This window comes from Lipotes vexillifer, unplaced genomic scaffold, assembly GCF_000442215.2.
Source record: "Lipotes vexillifer unplaced genomic scaffold, Lipotes_vexillifer_v1.1 scaffold504, whole genome shotgun sequence".
NCBI lineage: Eukaryota > Metazoa > Chordata > Mammalia > Artiodactyla > Lipotidae > Lipotes > Lipotes vexillifer.
This window is the reverse complement of record NW_006785225.1, coordinates 4,836,328-4,850,301: the sequence shown is the minus strand read 5'-3', so window position 1 is coordinate 4,850,301 and position 13,974 is coordinate 4,836,328.

Genomic DNA, 13,974 nt, shown 5'->3' with positions numbered 1-13,974 from the left:
TGTGAGGGCTAATTTGAAAATTCCCCGGGGAAATTTTAAAAAAAAATAAAAATTTTTTGGGAAAAAAAAAAAAAAAAAAAAAAAAAAGAGTCATGTATCACAATGTTCATTGCAGCACTATTTACAATAGCCAGAACAAGGAAGCAACCTAAGTGTCCATCGACAGATGAATGGATAAAGAAGATGTGCCACACATATACAAAGGAATATTACTCAGCCATAAAAAGAAATGAAATTGAGTTATTTATAGTGAGGTGGATGGACCTAGAGTCTGTCATACAGAGTGAAGTAAGTCAGAAAGAGAAAAGCAAATACTATATGCTAACACATATATGTGGAATCTAAAGAAAAAATGGTTCTGATGAACCTAGGGGCAGGACAGGAATAAAGACGCAGACGTAGAGAATGGACTTGAGGACACGGGGAGGGGGAAGGGTAAGCTGGGACAAAGTAAGAGAGTAGCATTGACATATATATACTACCAAATGTAAAATAGATAGCTAGTGGGAAGTAGCTGCATGACACAGGGAGATCAGCTCAGTGCCTTGCGACCACCTAGAGGGGTGGGATAAGGAGGTTGGAGGGAGACGCAAGAGGGAGGGGATATACGTATGCATATAGCTGATTAAGTTTGTTATACAGCAGAAACTAACATGACTGTAAAGCAATTATACTCCAATAAAGATGTTAAAAAAAAAAAAGTCTCTGCAAGAAACTCCAAATTTAGTGCAGCTGAAATTGGATTCATCTTCTTCCCTTCTCCCTAAAACTGTTCCTATCCCTTCATTTCTGATAACTACTAATTGCACAGTTATCCATGGATCAATCTAGGCAGAAACTTGAGACACATCCTTGCCTACATTTTTGCCAGTTTTATGTTGTTTCTGTATACTAAAAATAAAATTAAAAAAAAAACACCCGTCTCAAGTCAACCCCCTCTTTTCTACCCTGGCTCCTTCATTTTTAAATAAATATTTACAGAGGGACAGTTACATTGAATGTATATTATATGTAGTCTGTCCTATGCATAACTACACCTTGAATAAACAAGATCATGACCTAAGCCATGAGATAAACTAAGAACTAAAAATGAAATTTCCAAGGACTGTACATGTATGGAATGTTGTATAGGAAAATTTTAAGAATTTTTAAAAATTAGAAATTCCTCTCCTCATCTCATCTGTCATCTCTCTGCCACCAGAGAGACGCTACCACTCAATACCATGTCTCAGCATAGTGAGTGATTACACTAATGTCACTTTAAGACACCCCAAAGTAGTGTTGTTGGTACAAACACATGGGTCAGCTATATTAATCTTACAACAGGCAGATTCTAGTACTTTGGTGATTTGACAAATTTAGTGGCATTTGCTCAGAATGAGGTCAAAAGAAATCACCTATAAGATTTTACTTAATTGAGATAGAATGATTAATTTGCTTTAATATTATACAATTAAAATTCACAGAATAAAAGAGGTAATTTCTGTGTGAACATGTGTGTATGCATGTTTGAGAGAGACCAACCATTAAACAATATTGTCATCCTCATATTTTTTTCTCTGAATGAAAGGCCTCTGTTTCTTTTGAACTCAATCACTTTGTTTACTTTTCTGAATAGAAATAAAACTAAAATAACTGCCCTTTGGAAATGAGAAATTAAAGCTCATCACAGATGGTGGGTGTCTCCTCTTGTCTGGTCATCTGGCTGATTTTGAACAAATCCCTATTTAATTCCTTTCTCCTGGAAAATTTCTAATCAAACCTTGGAAAATCAACTCCATCAAACATCACCCACCGCACTTCCTACTTCGAAGGGTATAAAAAGATGAAGGTAGAGGAATTCATGACCTTGAAATGTAAGCAAAACACCATCTAATAACCACTGTAGAGAACAGAATCTTCACTTCCACAGAACAGGTGGCAAAACAATTACAGATGTGCAGCTGTTTTATGCCATCAAATTCTCCATGGAAAAGCCAGAGGTGATTGTTATGTAAAAAATGTGTTTTATCTCCACAGAATATATTTAATAAAACTGTGAGGTATGTAAATGTGCCAGCCAGAGGTAGAATCATTTTGAAATTTGACTATAGTTTTGTTTATATTAAGAAATTACACTTATTAGCGTAAATCATCTAAACGATAAATTAGCATAATAGAAACATCTCTGTAATAAAAACCTGCCATTCTATTACCACATAGCTTTATTTCTATGAGACTTTATTAGCAATGAATATCAAGCAGGCCAGGAGATGTAATATATTGCCTAATGTGGTATCGTGGAATAGAAAACATACTCCATGAATATGCAAACTCTATTTCCGTACATAAAAAATTGCTCTATAAATATATGTCCAGCATCACCAACATGGTGGCTGTTATACTATTTTCTTAGCACACCTCATCCTACATATACCTGTAATTATAATATATTCAAAATGAATCTTCGCTATTTAGGAAATGAAACGATAAATGAAGAAATGTGTGGGGGGGGCTTACCATGGACACTGCATTATGAAAGATATTATAGAAGAAGGTGGGTAGGAAGAATGGGAGAAAGGAAAAAAAAAAAACAGGCTGGAGAAGAGAGAGTGAAGAACTAAAAGAAGAAAGTGAAACATTTCTCCTTGAAGCCTTAATTTAACCCTTGAGTTTAGCATGTAATTCCTACTGCAAAGATAAAGAACAGAGGCCCAGATAAATGAGGTCTTGCCTGTAGTTACCCAGTAGGTTTGAGTTTGAATTCAGTCCTGATTATGAGTTGCCTGCTCATTAGCGTCTTGGAGAGAGAGTGGGAAAGGGCAGGGAAACTGGAGAAACAGTTTCGGAAGTCGGAACTTTCACATCCACCAGAGCATCCCTGCTACCATCTATTATCTATATCAGAATTCTGTACACTTTTGTGTTTGAAAAGAAGTTTGGAAACCACTGCACTAATGTGTCCACACCTCTTGTTCTCTATGGTATATAGTTTCATCAGTATGGCAGAACCAAACCACCTAGAACACTAAAAACTGCAATAAATGTTTCCATAAGGGTGAAATGAGATCCTTGTAAAGCTCGAAGATGTTGGTAAGGAAGCTTGGTGAGGAAAGACTGAAGAAGGTGAGACTTGCCCCAAGTCCTGAAACATGGGTTAGAATAGAAAGAGGGAAAGGATTAGCTGATACAATTGTGAAACCACTTCCAATGTGTGAGTTTTTCCCCACACCAAGCTATTTTCCAGCACCAGCTCAGTGTCCTACAATTCGGCTCAATCCTGACACAATCTACCTGGAGGGAGCATCAGGTCCCATAGGTTAAGGGCTCAGTTCTACAACAACACCCCCACCCGCTTCAGATGCCCTTTGCAAGTCCAGGTTGTCACTGGGCTTCTGACCAATTAGTTGTAGATTGAAGGTTTCCACCACTCCCTCCTTGGGTTAATTAATTTGCTAGAGCAGCTCACAGAACTCAGAATGTTTATTTACTCACTAGATTATCAGTTTATTATAAAAGGGTATATATAACTCAGGAATAGCCAGAGGAAGAGATGCATAGGGCAAGCTATGTGGGAAGAGGCGCTCTGAGCTTCCATGCCCTCTCTGAGCACGCCACTCTTCCTGAACCTCCACGTGTTCACCAACCTGGAACCCTTCCTTTGTTTTTTATGGAGGCTTCATTACATAAGCATGATTGATTAAATCATTGGCCATTGGCAATTGAGCTTATTATCTAACCCCTCTCCACTCCCCAAAACCTGGCTGGGACTGCAACTTCCAACCTTCTAATCACAGTGCTGGCTTCACTGGCTAACAGCCCTCATCCTTTGGTACTTTCCAGAAGTCAACTCACTGACACTACAAAAGACACCTTTATTGCTCTCAGCTCTCATCACAGGAAATTCCAAGGGTTCTAGGAGCTTTGTGCCAGAAAAAGGGGCAAAGACAAATATATATATTTCTCATTGTAAATCACAATATCACAGCTGATGAGGGAGAAGCTTTCTGATTCCAGGAACTCAGATTTTCTAGCCAAGTAACACTAAGTTTCACTAGGAAAGTGTCTTCTCTGGGAATGAGAGGAGTAGTTAGGAGTATTTGTTTATGCAGAATACTGCAGACTGAATGTGTCCTGCCCATCCCAAATTCCTGTATTGAAACATAATCCCCCAAGTGATATATCTGGAAGTGGGGCCTTTGGGAGATGATTAGGTCATGAGTGTGGAGACCTCATGAATGAGATTAGTGCCCTTATAAAGGAGACTCCAGAGAGCTCCCTTGTCCCTTCTATAATGTTAGGACATGGCAAGAAGACTGTGTCTATGAAGCAGGAAGCATGCCTCACCATAACACCAAATCTGCAAGTACCTTGACCATGGACTTCCCAGTCTCCAGAACTATGAGCAGTAAATTTCTATAGTTTGTAACTCACTCAGTCTATGGCATCATGTTATAGCTTCCTGAATGGACTAAGATTATTGAAAGGTGCTAGGGAGTAATAACAACATTGATATTTGGAACAGACCAGGGTCGTCCACTATCGAGAAAATGTCTGAGAATAGGTGTTTACTACCTCACAACTAAGCCATTTTGAATGGTTCTAATATTATTGTATTAATGTAGTTCAATTTAATAAGTACTATATGTTATGAAAGGCTTCCTTATATAAAACAAAAATCAGTCAAAGGCCCCTAATCCATTTGGAGGGACTGTAAACCACTGGTTGATACTCTCTTGCTCCAACTCTGACCTCCAAAGTTCCCACTCTCTGAGAATGGCGATGCCCCTCTCTGCTTCTGCCCCCCATTCTGGTCGCACTTTTCTGTTGGTGGGATACAGGGGTTAATAGCACAGACAGTAGAGTTAAATTGTCTGGTTACAAATCTCATTTTCAACACTAATCCTTGACTTTGGGCACTTATTTAATTATTGTGCCTCCATTTCCTCCTATGAAAATAAAGGTAATCACAAACATCTCAGTAGTGGGTAGTGACATATGAGTGAGATGGTGCAGGTGAGTGTTGATTCCAAGCCTGTCACAGCACACATACTTGCTGAATGATAGTTGTTGTTTCTGTTAAAACTGGTACAAGACCTGTCATATTATATAGGATTTAAATTTAGTTCTTGTTTTCTCTTGGGCCAGAGACTTCTTACAAAGCCTATCAACGTAGTACTTTCCTCCCCTTCTATTTTCTAAAGACAAAAAGGGAGTAAGAAGGGGCTAATTTCCCTGGAAATAAAATCAAGCAGCTTTTTCTCCACTGAATGGTTAAGTGCCTTTTCAGTCTAACCACTTTGTGTTGCTTAATGTAGGAAATTAGAGAGTTGATGAGATGCCATAAACTTCCATATTCTTTCTTGCTGCACATAAAACTGTGTCTCCACCATGAATCAGGTAATCTTAAGTTAGCTGCATTCAGAGTTCAGCAAGATGCAAAAAAATAACTCTTTGCGTGCCAACTATAGCAGAATTACTCTGAAAGTAAGTTAGCAGGAATACTCATCTAGCATTATTTCTGTTTCCTGGGATCATGCACGACCTCTGTTTTTATTATGCTTCTTTGTAACTTTGATTGTCAAAGATGAATTACACCTGTGCAGTGTAAAAAGCAGTGAAGTGATGTGATTAAGATATGGGTACTGGGATTATACTGCAAGATCCACGTTTTGGCTGCTCCCCTCATTAATTTGTGACCTGAGCAACATTACGTAACCCCTGGACCCACAATTTCCCCATCTAGGAATCTTAATAGTATCTACTTTGAGGGATATTGAAAAGTTTAAATAAAATACACAAAAAAGGTTTAGTACCATGTCTGACACACATACACACACTCACGCACATAGACAATTCATCTGGTAAATGTTAGTTATTGTTGCTATTAAGGTCACATTCTAGGGAAAGGAGCAGAGAGCCTGGATTCCAAGAGGACACAAAGATCTCTACAGAATCTCAATAGGATGGGCAGTGTGCAAGTTACATATGCTCTGCTGAGAGTGTAGAACAGAAGAACAGGGAAAGAACATACATTTACAGAACGCTTCACACGTGCTGGGCATGGACTCTACTTCACAATTCTTATTTCACTTGCATACCTTTTATAAATTTGGCAAGTCAGCAAACTGAAACTCTAAAATATTAATTTACCAGAGGTCACAGAGCTAAGATGAGAGCCAAAGTTTGTTTAGCAATAAAATCTATGCTTTTCATACTTCACCATACTTCCTCTATTTATCCTGTCTAGAGAAACGTGGGCAAAGTTTCACACACCTAAAATAAATGAACTTTAGTCATGGCTTGAATGGTCATAACATCGCTGACAGGATGATAATGAGGCTGACTCTTCAAATATATATATTGTCTTTTTAAAGGCCATCCTTTTATCTAAGATTATTTATCTAGTATTTTGTGATGTCAAATGTGCTTTCTTCAAGAAAAAGATGGTGGTAGAAGATACCAGATGGTAGATTGTTTCCTTCTCCTTAGTATCCACTATATTTGGCCAACCTCTGCTAGTTTCCATACTCGCTCGCCCTTTTTTTTTTTTTTTTTTACTAACGTTACAGCTTATTGTTTGGAATCTCAAATTCTTTCTCCTTGTAACACATATTATACTTTCTTTCCTTTACACAATGCATGAGAGGAGGACATGTTTCCCTTAGTAAGATGGAAGTAATAGCGAAATCAGTTTTGAGCAATGACATTGGAAAAAAACGGTGATTATTAGAATTTTGAGGGGGCAATGAATGCACAGCCTAAAAAAAATAAACCGGTGATATTTATTCTTTTATGTTTGGTTCAGTATGAGAGATGGAGGGAGAGGAAGGGGTGGTGGGAAGGGGAAGAGAGAAATGGAGGGAGGGAGGGAGGCAGGGGGAGAGAGAGAGGGAGAGGGAGAGGGAGAGAGAGAGAGAGAGAGAGAGAGAGAGAGAGACAGACAGAAATAGGCACGCAAGACATGAGAGACAAAAATGGATGTTGAAAGTAATGTGACCATGAAACCATGGAGAGGTATAGGAAGGAGGGGGAATAGGTTAAAGTCCGGACTTAGCATAACATAGTATCAAGGCTCAAGAGGTCAGGATTCCAACATAAATCTTGTAAGAACTAGCTTTGTGATTGTAAAGTGTCACAGTGGATTTCAATTAGCTGGCAGTTTGCTAATCAATCTCCAGATACATACATTCTATCCAGATTGGCATCACATCTCAGTGAGTCAAGAGCTTGCATTTATTTGTTTAACTTTTGCACATGTACTTTTGAATCGTCATGTACTTCAACAACATATAATGCAAGAAGAAAGTGCCTGCATTTCAAAGGCTTAACAGCTGGGGCATTTGAACTCCTCATGCCCAGAGTGACATTCCTTATCTCCCAGGGCAATGTGATGCCATGTCCCACATCTCAGGGGAAAGCAACATTCTGAGTGTGGTCAGAAACACGAATAACACATCTTCCTAAGAGACAACATGTTTTCAGCACTGTTGCTCTGAGTAGGCTACCCTTGCCCTGAGTAGATGAGTATGTTATGCTATTTGGTCCTATTATGACAAAAACAGCAATTTAATTCAGATTCAGTTGACCATTAGATTCAATAACGGTGGTGGCACTGAATTTTCAGTATGAGTGGCACTGACAGTACCTGAAATGGAGTACTGTAAATATTACTGCTGGGAGGTTGCTGCAACAGCTGCTCAGTTGTTCTGTAAATGTCTCTTTCCTCAAGGGAGGGCTTCCTGTCTGACAGTTTTACAATGCTTCTATGTCCAGGGGACAAAAACTAGATTTCCTTGGAAAATCGCAATAGAGACAATTGTGATTTTCTGGCAGTTGCATAAAATGTATAGAAGCTTCTAATTTCACATTCAAATTTGAAAGTGAAAGGCTCACTCCTTCTTTGAAAAGCATTATTTCAGTGGGAACTCTCCCAAGTAAGTAACTAAATGTTATTTTTCTATAAATAAGACAGGGTCTAAACACTTGGCTCAAATACGACAAGGTTCTGTGCTCCATCCTTTGGGACAACCAAAGTAGGTTGTGTATCTTTTATATTTAAGCAGCATCTTCTCTGAATTGCACTTTATTAATTTCTACCAGTTTGTGGTTACTTTACTATACTTTATAATAATCTCTCCCTGATATTTAATAAGAAGCACTATTGTGTTTATGGAAACAAACTCATTTATTTTACAGTGATCTCCTCACAGCTGAGACCTGCTAAAGTCTCCCAGTGTGTGGCCCTACAACACAGGAGCATATATTTGTAAGGATTGTTAATGTTACTGTGATTTAGATGGAACACTGCCTGATAAGACAAGTTGCCGTATATGTTAAGCACAGCTACCCTAGGTAAGGATTTTGCGTGACAACGGGAAAAAATACTATATGCTACAGAAAAAAAATTTTTTTGATGATGCCAACAGAACTTGTTCCAAAATGCAACATTCTCTCAATTGCCCTTGTTTTTTTTGTTTTGTTTTTTGTTTTCTTGTATATGGCTTTATAGACACACTTCTTGTGGTATTTGACCAGTCCAAAAGCCAAAGTCACTTTTTTCTCTAGGTACTAATCACTTCAGTTTCTTTGATAGGAGTACTTTCCTGACAAGCAGTTTTGTACTGGTGTGCCCAACACCTGGGCATGGTGCTCTGGAGTGTACTAAATGAGTATATTCTACTATTTGAACTAATTATGACATAAACAGTTATTTAATTCACATTCAGTTAACCATTAGCCTACAACCATTATTTCTTGCAGTTTACAATTAGGAAATGGGGAAAGTGCTAGTCTTCTGGGGCTATAAATGTAAAGTATAAGCTTAGGGTGAGTATTACCATGCTCTTAAAACATAAAAACCCTGCTTCTTTAATGAAATGTATGCTCTTAAGATCCTTGCAAGGGTTTTGGCTCTCTGAAACATTCTATGAGACATCACCTTAGATCTTTCTGAGGTTTTAACAGTGGGTCTTACATTTCCATCCTGGAATTGATCTTGGTCCAGAGAACCTTTCTTTATTTGAGAACCCACTGCTGTCTGAAAGACTGTTCTGGATACTTTATATATCCTTCAAATTATACTTGGGAACTGAACAGTTTATTCTTTAGTCCATCTCTGTCTTATTTTATTACAGAAGGCAGATGGCACCTTCTCTATTCCATCTGGAAATACCCATCACTATCTCATCAAGTTAATTAAGTACATTTCATAATTTCCACATTACTCAAGGTGACAGTTTTACTAAATTTTCTGCAACTTCATAAACTGTCTCCTTTCCTACAGCTTTTTGTATTATTTTCTTCCCAGTCTTCCAAGCCTTGACCATCAAGGTCCTTCCAGCTTTCATTAAAGGTTTCCTCAAGGCTTTGACTGCTTCTGCTTCGTCCCAAAGCCAATGTTACAGGGTTTAGATTTTTATTATGTATAGTATAGAATAGTTGGCAATAGTATAGTACTATATACAATATGCAATATTTTATAGGACTTTACTTCCAAGTTCAAAATTTATATTTGCTTAGTATTGCCTAACTACCTACCCTAGGACTTAGTGACAGAAGACAACAACTCTACAATGATCATGGATTCTGTGGGACAGGAATTTGGACTCAGCACAATGATGTGGCTTATTTCTGCTTCATGATGTCTGGAACCTCAGCTGTTAAGACTCAATGATTAGGGGTAAAAACATCTGAGGCGTCTTGACTCACATGTTTGGCTGTTGACTAGGATCTCAGCTGGGCTTGTAAACCAGAGTGTCTGCAGATGAACTTTGTATGTGACATGGAGACCTCAGACAAGTTGGACTTCTTAGTTGGCTCTAAAAGCAAGTATTCCAAAAGCCATGTTGGCTTTTATAAACCAACCATTGAAATTACCTAGTGTCATTTTCACCATACTCTATCGGCCAAAGCAGACACAAATCCAACCAGGTTAAAGAAAAAATGATGTATACCCAATCTCTCAACGGAAAGAGGGTCAAGCTAACTTTATAGAAGAGTAGGTGGGATGGAAGATACTGTTGCATTTGTCTTTGGAAAATATATTGAACACATTGGCTAACACAATGCCACATTTTTATGGTATCATTCTTGTATTACACAAAGCAAAAATACACATTTCCCCCATTATCCTACATTAAGTATATTTTAATTTTGAATGAAAAAATAATAAACCTCTATACATTACTTTTTGTATGAATCATAACCCATGTTCCCATCGCTGTTTTAGACCTACACACTCATTTTACGTATGAGTAAGGTAAGTTGCAGAGAAGCAAAGAGACTTGACTGTGGTCACGTAGCACTAACATTAAAATTCACATTTTAACTCGGTTCAATGGTCCTTCAATTAAGGCAACTAGCCTCTCATCTGAGCTACTTATTAGAATATTTTCATGGTAAGAAGTATTTTCCAAACAACTTTATAAATGATTCGATTCCAAAGTGATTTCATATGAATAACCAAAACAAGACTATAACAATGGGAAAATATGAAGTAACTTCATTTGAATGAACAACTTGTTATGTCCGTGTTTGAAAATTCTCTTTTCAAAGAAAATAATGACTTTGGTTTAGTAGTGATTAAGATATGTGTTGATGTTTTCTAAGGGCAGTAAGGCATCAGAAATCCCCATTTCAGGAAGTGTGAATTGGAGTTAAAAAAATTAAATTGCCATTAGATATTCAGACATCAAGAAAAACTTTAATGATGAATCTCTTCTTAGATATCTACTATAGGAAAAAGCATTTATGTCAAGCTGTCATTTAGTCTTTCTCAATCTTTTAAAATACCAACACAGAAAAATCTATCCATTGGCTATTAATTCCTATGACTAGAGAACCAAGTTAATGGGTCCAAAGTTAACGAAGAGGAAGAAAACTGAGAGGATAAGATTATTTCTATCATCCTAGATTACTGGTTCTACAACTGACCTTTCAACATTAGCCAGATATCTCATAAAGCATGAACTTGTGAGTTAAAAGACTTTGATGCAAGGAAAATTACTTAAGATAAAATATAGGGCTTCCCTGGTGGCACAGTGGTTGGGAGTCTGCCTGCCGATGCAGGGGACGTGGGTTCGTGCCCCGGTCCGGGAAGATCCCACATGCCGCAGAGTGGCTGGGCCCGTGAGCCATGGCTGCTGAGCCTGTGCTCTGCGGCGGGAGAGGCCACAGCAGTGACAGGCCCGTGTACCGCAAAACAAACAAACCAACAAACAAAAACAATGAGAGAAAAAAATTTATAGTTATCTTAAATGATGTAAACATTTCGTTGATGAAATTCAACAACCATTTATGATAAAGTATCATAGCAAGCCAAAACTAGAAGGAATTTTTTTAAAAAAAAAAAAAAAATTTAAAATAAATAAATAAATAAATACTATACGAACAAACCTAAAAAATCTATTCTCATAAAAAACATGTATTGAGACTCTATAATGTCAACCTTTACTATTGATGAAGATGAAATTTAAAACTTCTTCAAGTTATCTCTTGGTTATAGCAAAGTTAACCAACAGATAATTGATAATCTCTTAGCACACAATATAGGGAACACACACACACAATTTTCCTTTTACTTCTTGAAGCGATTATAGAAACTGATATCAAAAGGAGCTAGAAATTAATAAAACTTTTGAATCAAGCACTTATTATCCCCTATCTATATATATATATAAATAGATTGATCTATTTATTTACCTTTATGTCTACTTATCTATAAAAATTAAATGTGCCAATATTCTTTAATGGTCATCTTTCTTTGGGGAATTTAATATATAAGGGAAAAGCTTAAAAGAAACAAAAAATTATAATTGTGACCAATATACATATAGTGTGTGTGTGTGTATGTGTATGTGTGTAAAAACAAACTAAATGAAAATGAAAATGAAGTGGTACTAGTTACTAGGTAATAAATGTTGGAATATAACCAGAGAACAAAACTGGAAAGCAGTATACAAAATTGAAAATGCTTGAATAATATATGATGGTTGGGGTTATGCGTACTTTTTAAATTCTATTTTCCTTCAATGTTACTATAATATAAAGTACTAAATTTTGAGAATTTTGTGGGGATTTGTGGCAAAGAATATAACTCACTTTTTGGGAGAACTACCAGAAACCAATTTCTCTCTTTGGAGACCAGTGAAGTTCATGTTGAGGCTTAGAACTGCTACTGCCATTTGGCCATCCTAAGTGACTTCAACCTGTAGGATGAAGATGACACCATGGAATGGTAAGTGTGAGGATAAAAAGAAACTATTTTTTTAATGCCACTGTATCAAAATAATATTGAACAGTGGTAATCATCTATATGTGAAATATCTAAGTGACTTAATTTATTATTTGGGCAGAAGTGTTGACACCACTCTATGTTCCATGAGTAGATGCAGATTTATATAATCAAAATAGAGTACACAGGTGCCCATCCACTACCAGCCCTTCAGCTCCTGACATTTCCATGACAATAGGAATTAGTTTAAGAATAAGTAAGGTTAATCAATTAGGCCAATGCAACATGAAGAAGGTTTCCCGAAAGATGCCGGACCTCTAGTGTCTTCTCATTCTCTGCTTCTTAAGTTGTCTGAGATGCCAACTGCCAAGTATCCATCACCCAATAAGTGAGACCTGGTTACTTCAATCTGGGGCACATCAATTTTCTTGGGCCTTTTTCACATTTTTCCCCATGCAACACTGTTCTTCAAATGCAAGTGATTTTTCACTCATATTTATGCTGAGTGTGCTTCTACTCTCTTCTGGATGGGCCTTGTTATTTTGTCTCCTACTGTCCCTTTCCAATTTGTCTCAGGTGTAACCCTCTGTAGTAATTCTAAAATGAAGCTGTATTTTTGCATGTTTCTGAGGTGAGTGGAGAATACTGCTGTTGCTTGTGTCCTATACCTACTATTTTGATTTCACTGGTCTCAGGTGTAGACTGGGCACATGGATGTTTAAAGCACTCTAGGTTGAGAACTACTCCCCTACTGGAACCGCGTGTTTTAGTTTTCTGCAGATAGGGTTCTCTTCCCTGGTTGGGGAATCCTCCACAATGTGGGAGATTCGGACTGCAGATATGTCAAAGGACTTGTCATGGGATTTCATTTTGTCCTAATGCCTCCATGGAAATCATGTTTGGTATGCATACTACTGGTGGTATTCGAGACGGTTTTACATACATAAATAGACAAATACATAAATACACATACATATATATTCATTTGTAACAATTAATACATATCTCACATCTGACTCTCTCACAGTCTGCAAGAATCATTTTTCTAACAGAAATACTAACCATAATAATTAATGTTACTCTCCTGCTTAGAGAGCTTTGTTGCTTCCCCATAACATTTCCATCAAAAATTCAAACCCTTTCTTAAGTTCATATCCAGGAAGTTTAGAATCTGACGCTTTTTTAAAACTTAAGCTTCATTGCCTGAAACTCTTCCACACTAGGTCTTGTCTCAAGACATATCAGCGAGCAACAGTGCCCTTCATAAGGACGACTTCTTGAAGAAAATTTTTCTTCTTGGGTCCTTACCAAACTAAATGTAGAAAGTGGTATTTGTGGTGTTTATGAAGAATAAAAAAAGTTGCTATCTCTCAGGAAAGGTGACAACAGCAGAGGGTCCCTGGGTTGCATCTGAAGCATACTAATGTCAGGGAAAAGAAGTGCTCCTTCCTTGGGTCTTTGACAGTCATGGCAAATTTCAGCATTACATGTTCAGAGCCAGACGCTGTCTTCATCTGTTTGGCAGAGACGAAGAGAAGCTGTGGAAGGGCTGCCAAGTTTTTAACAGAGGGGCTTTCAGATCCAGAGCAGGGACCCTCCTGGACCAGTGGGTCCAGCCCGCCAACTTCATTCCCAAGGACTTGGCAGGCTGTGAACTGTCCTCATTAAAATCCAGTTTGGGGCTTCCCTGGTGGCGCAGTGGTTGAGAGTCCGCCTGCCGATGCAGGGGATACGGGTTCGTGCCCCGGTCTGGGAAGATC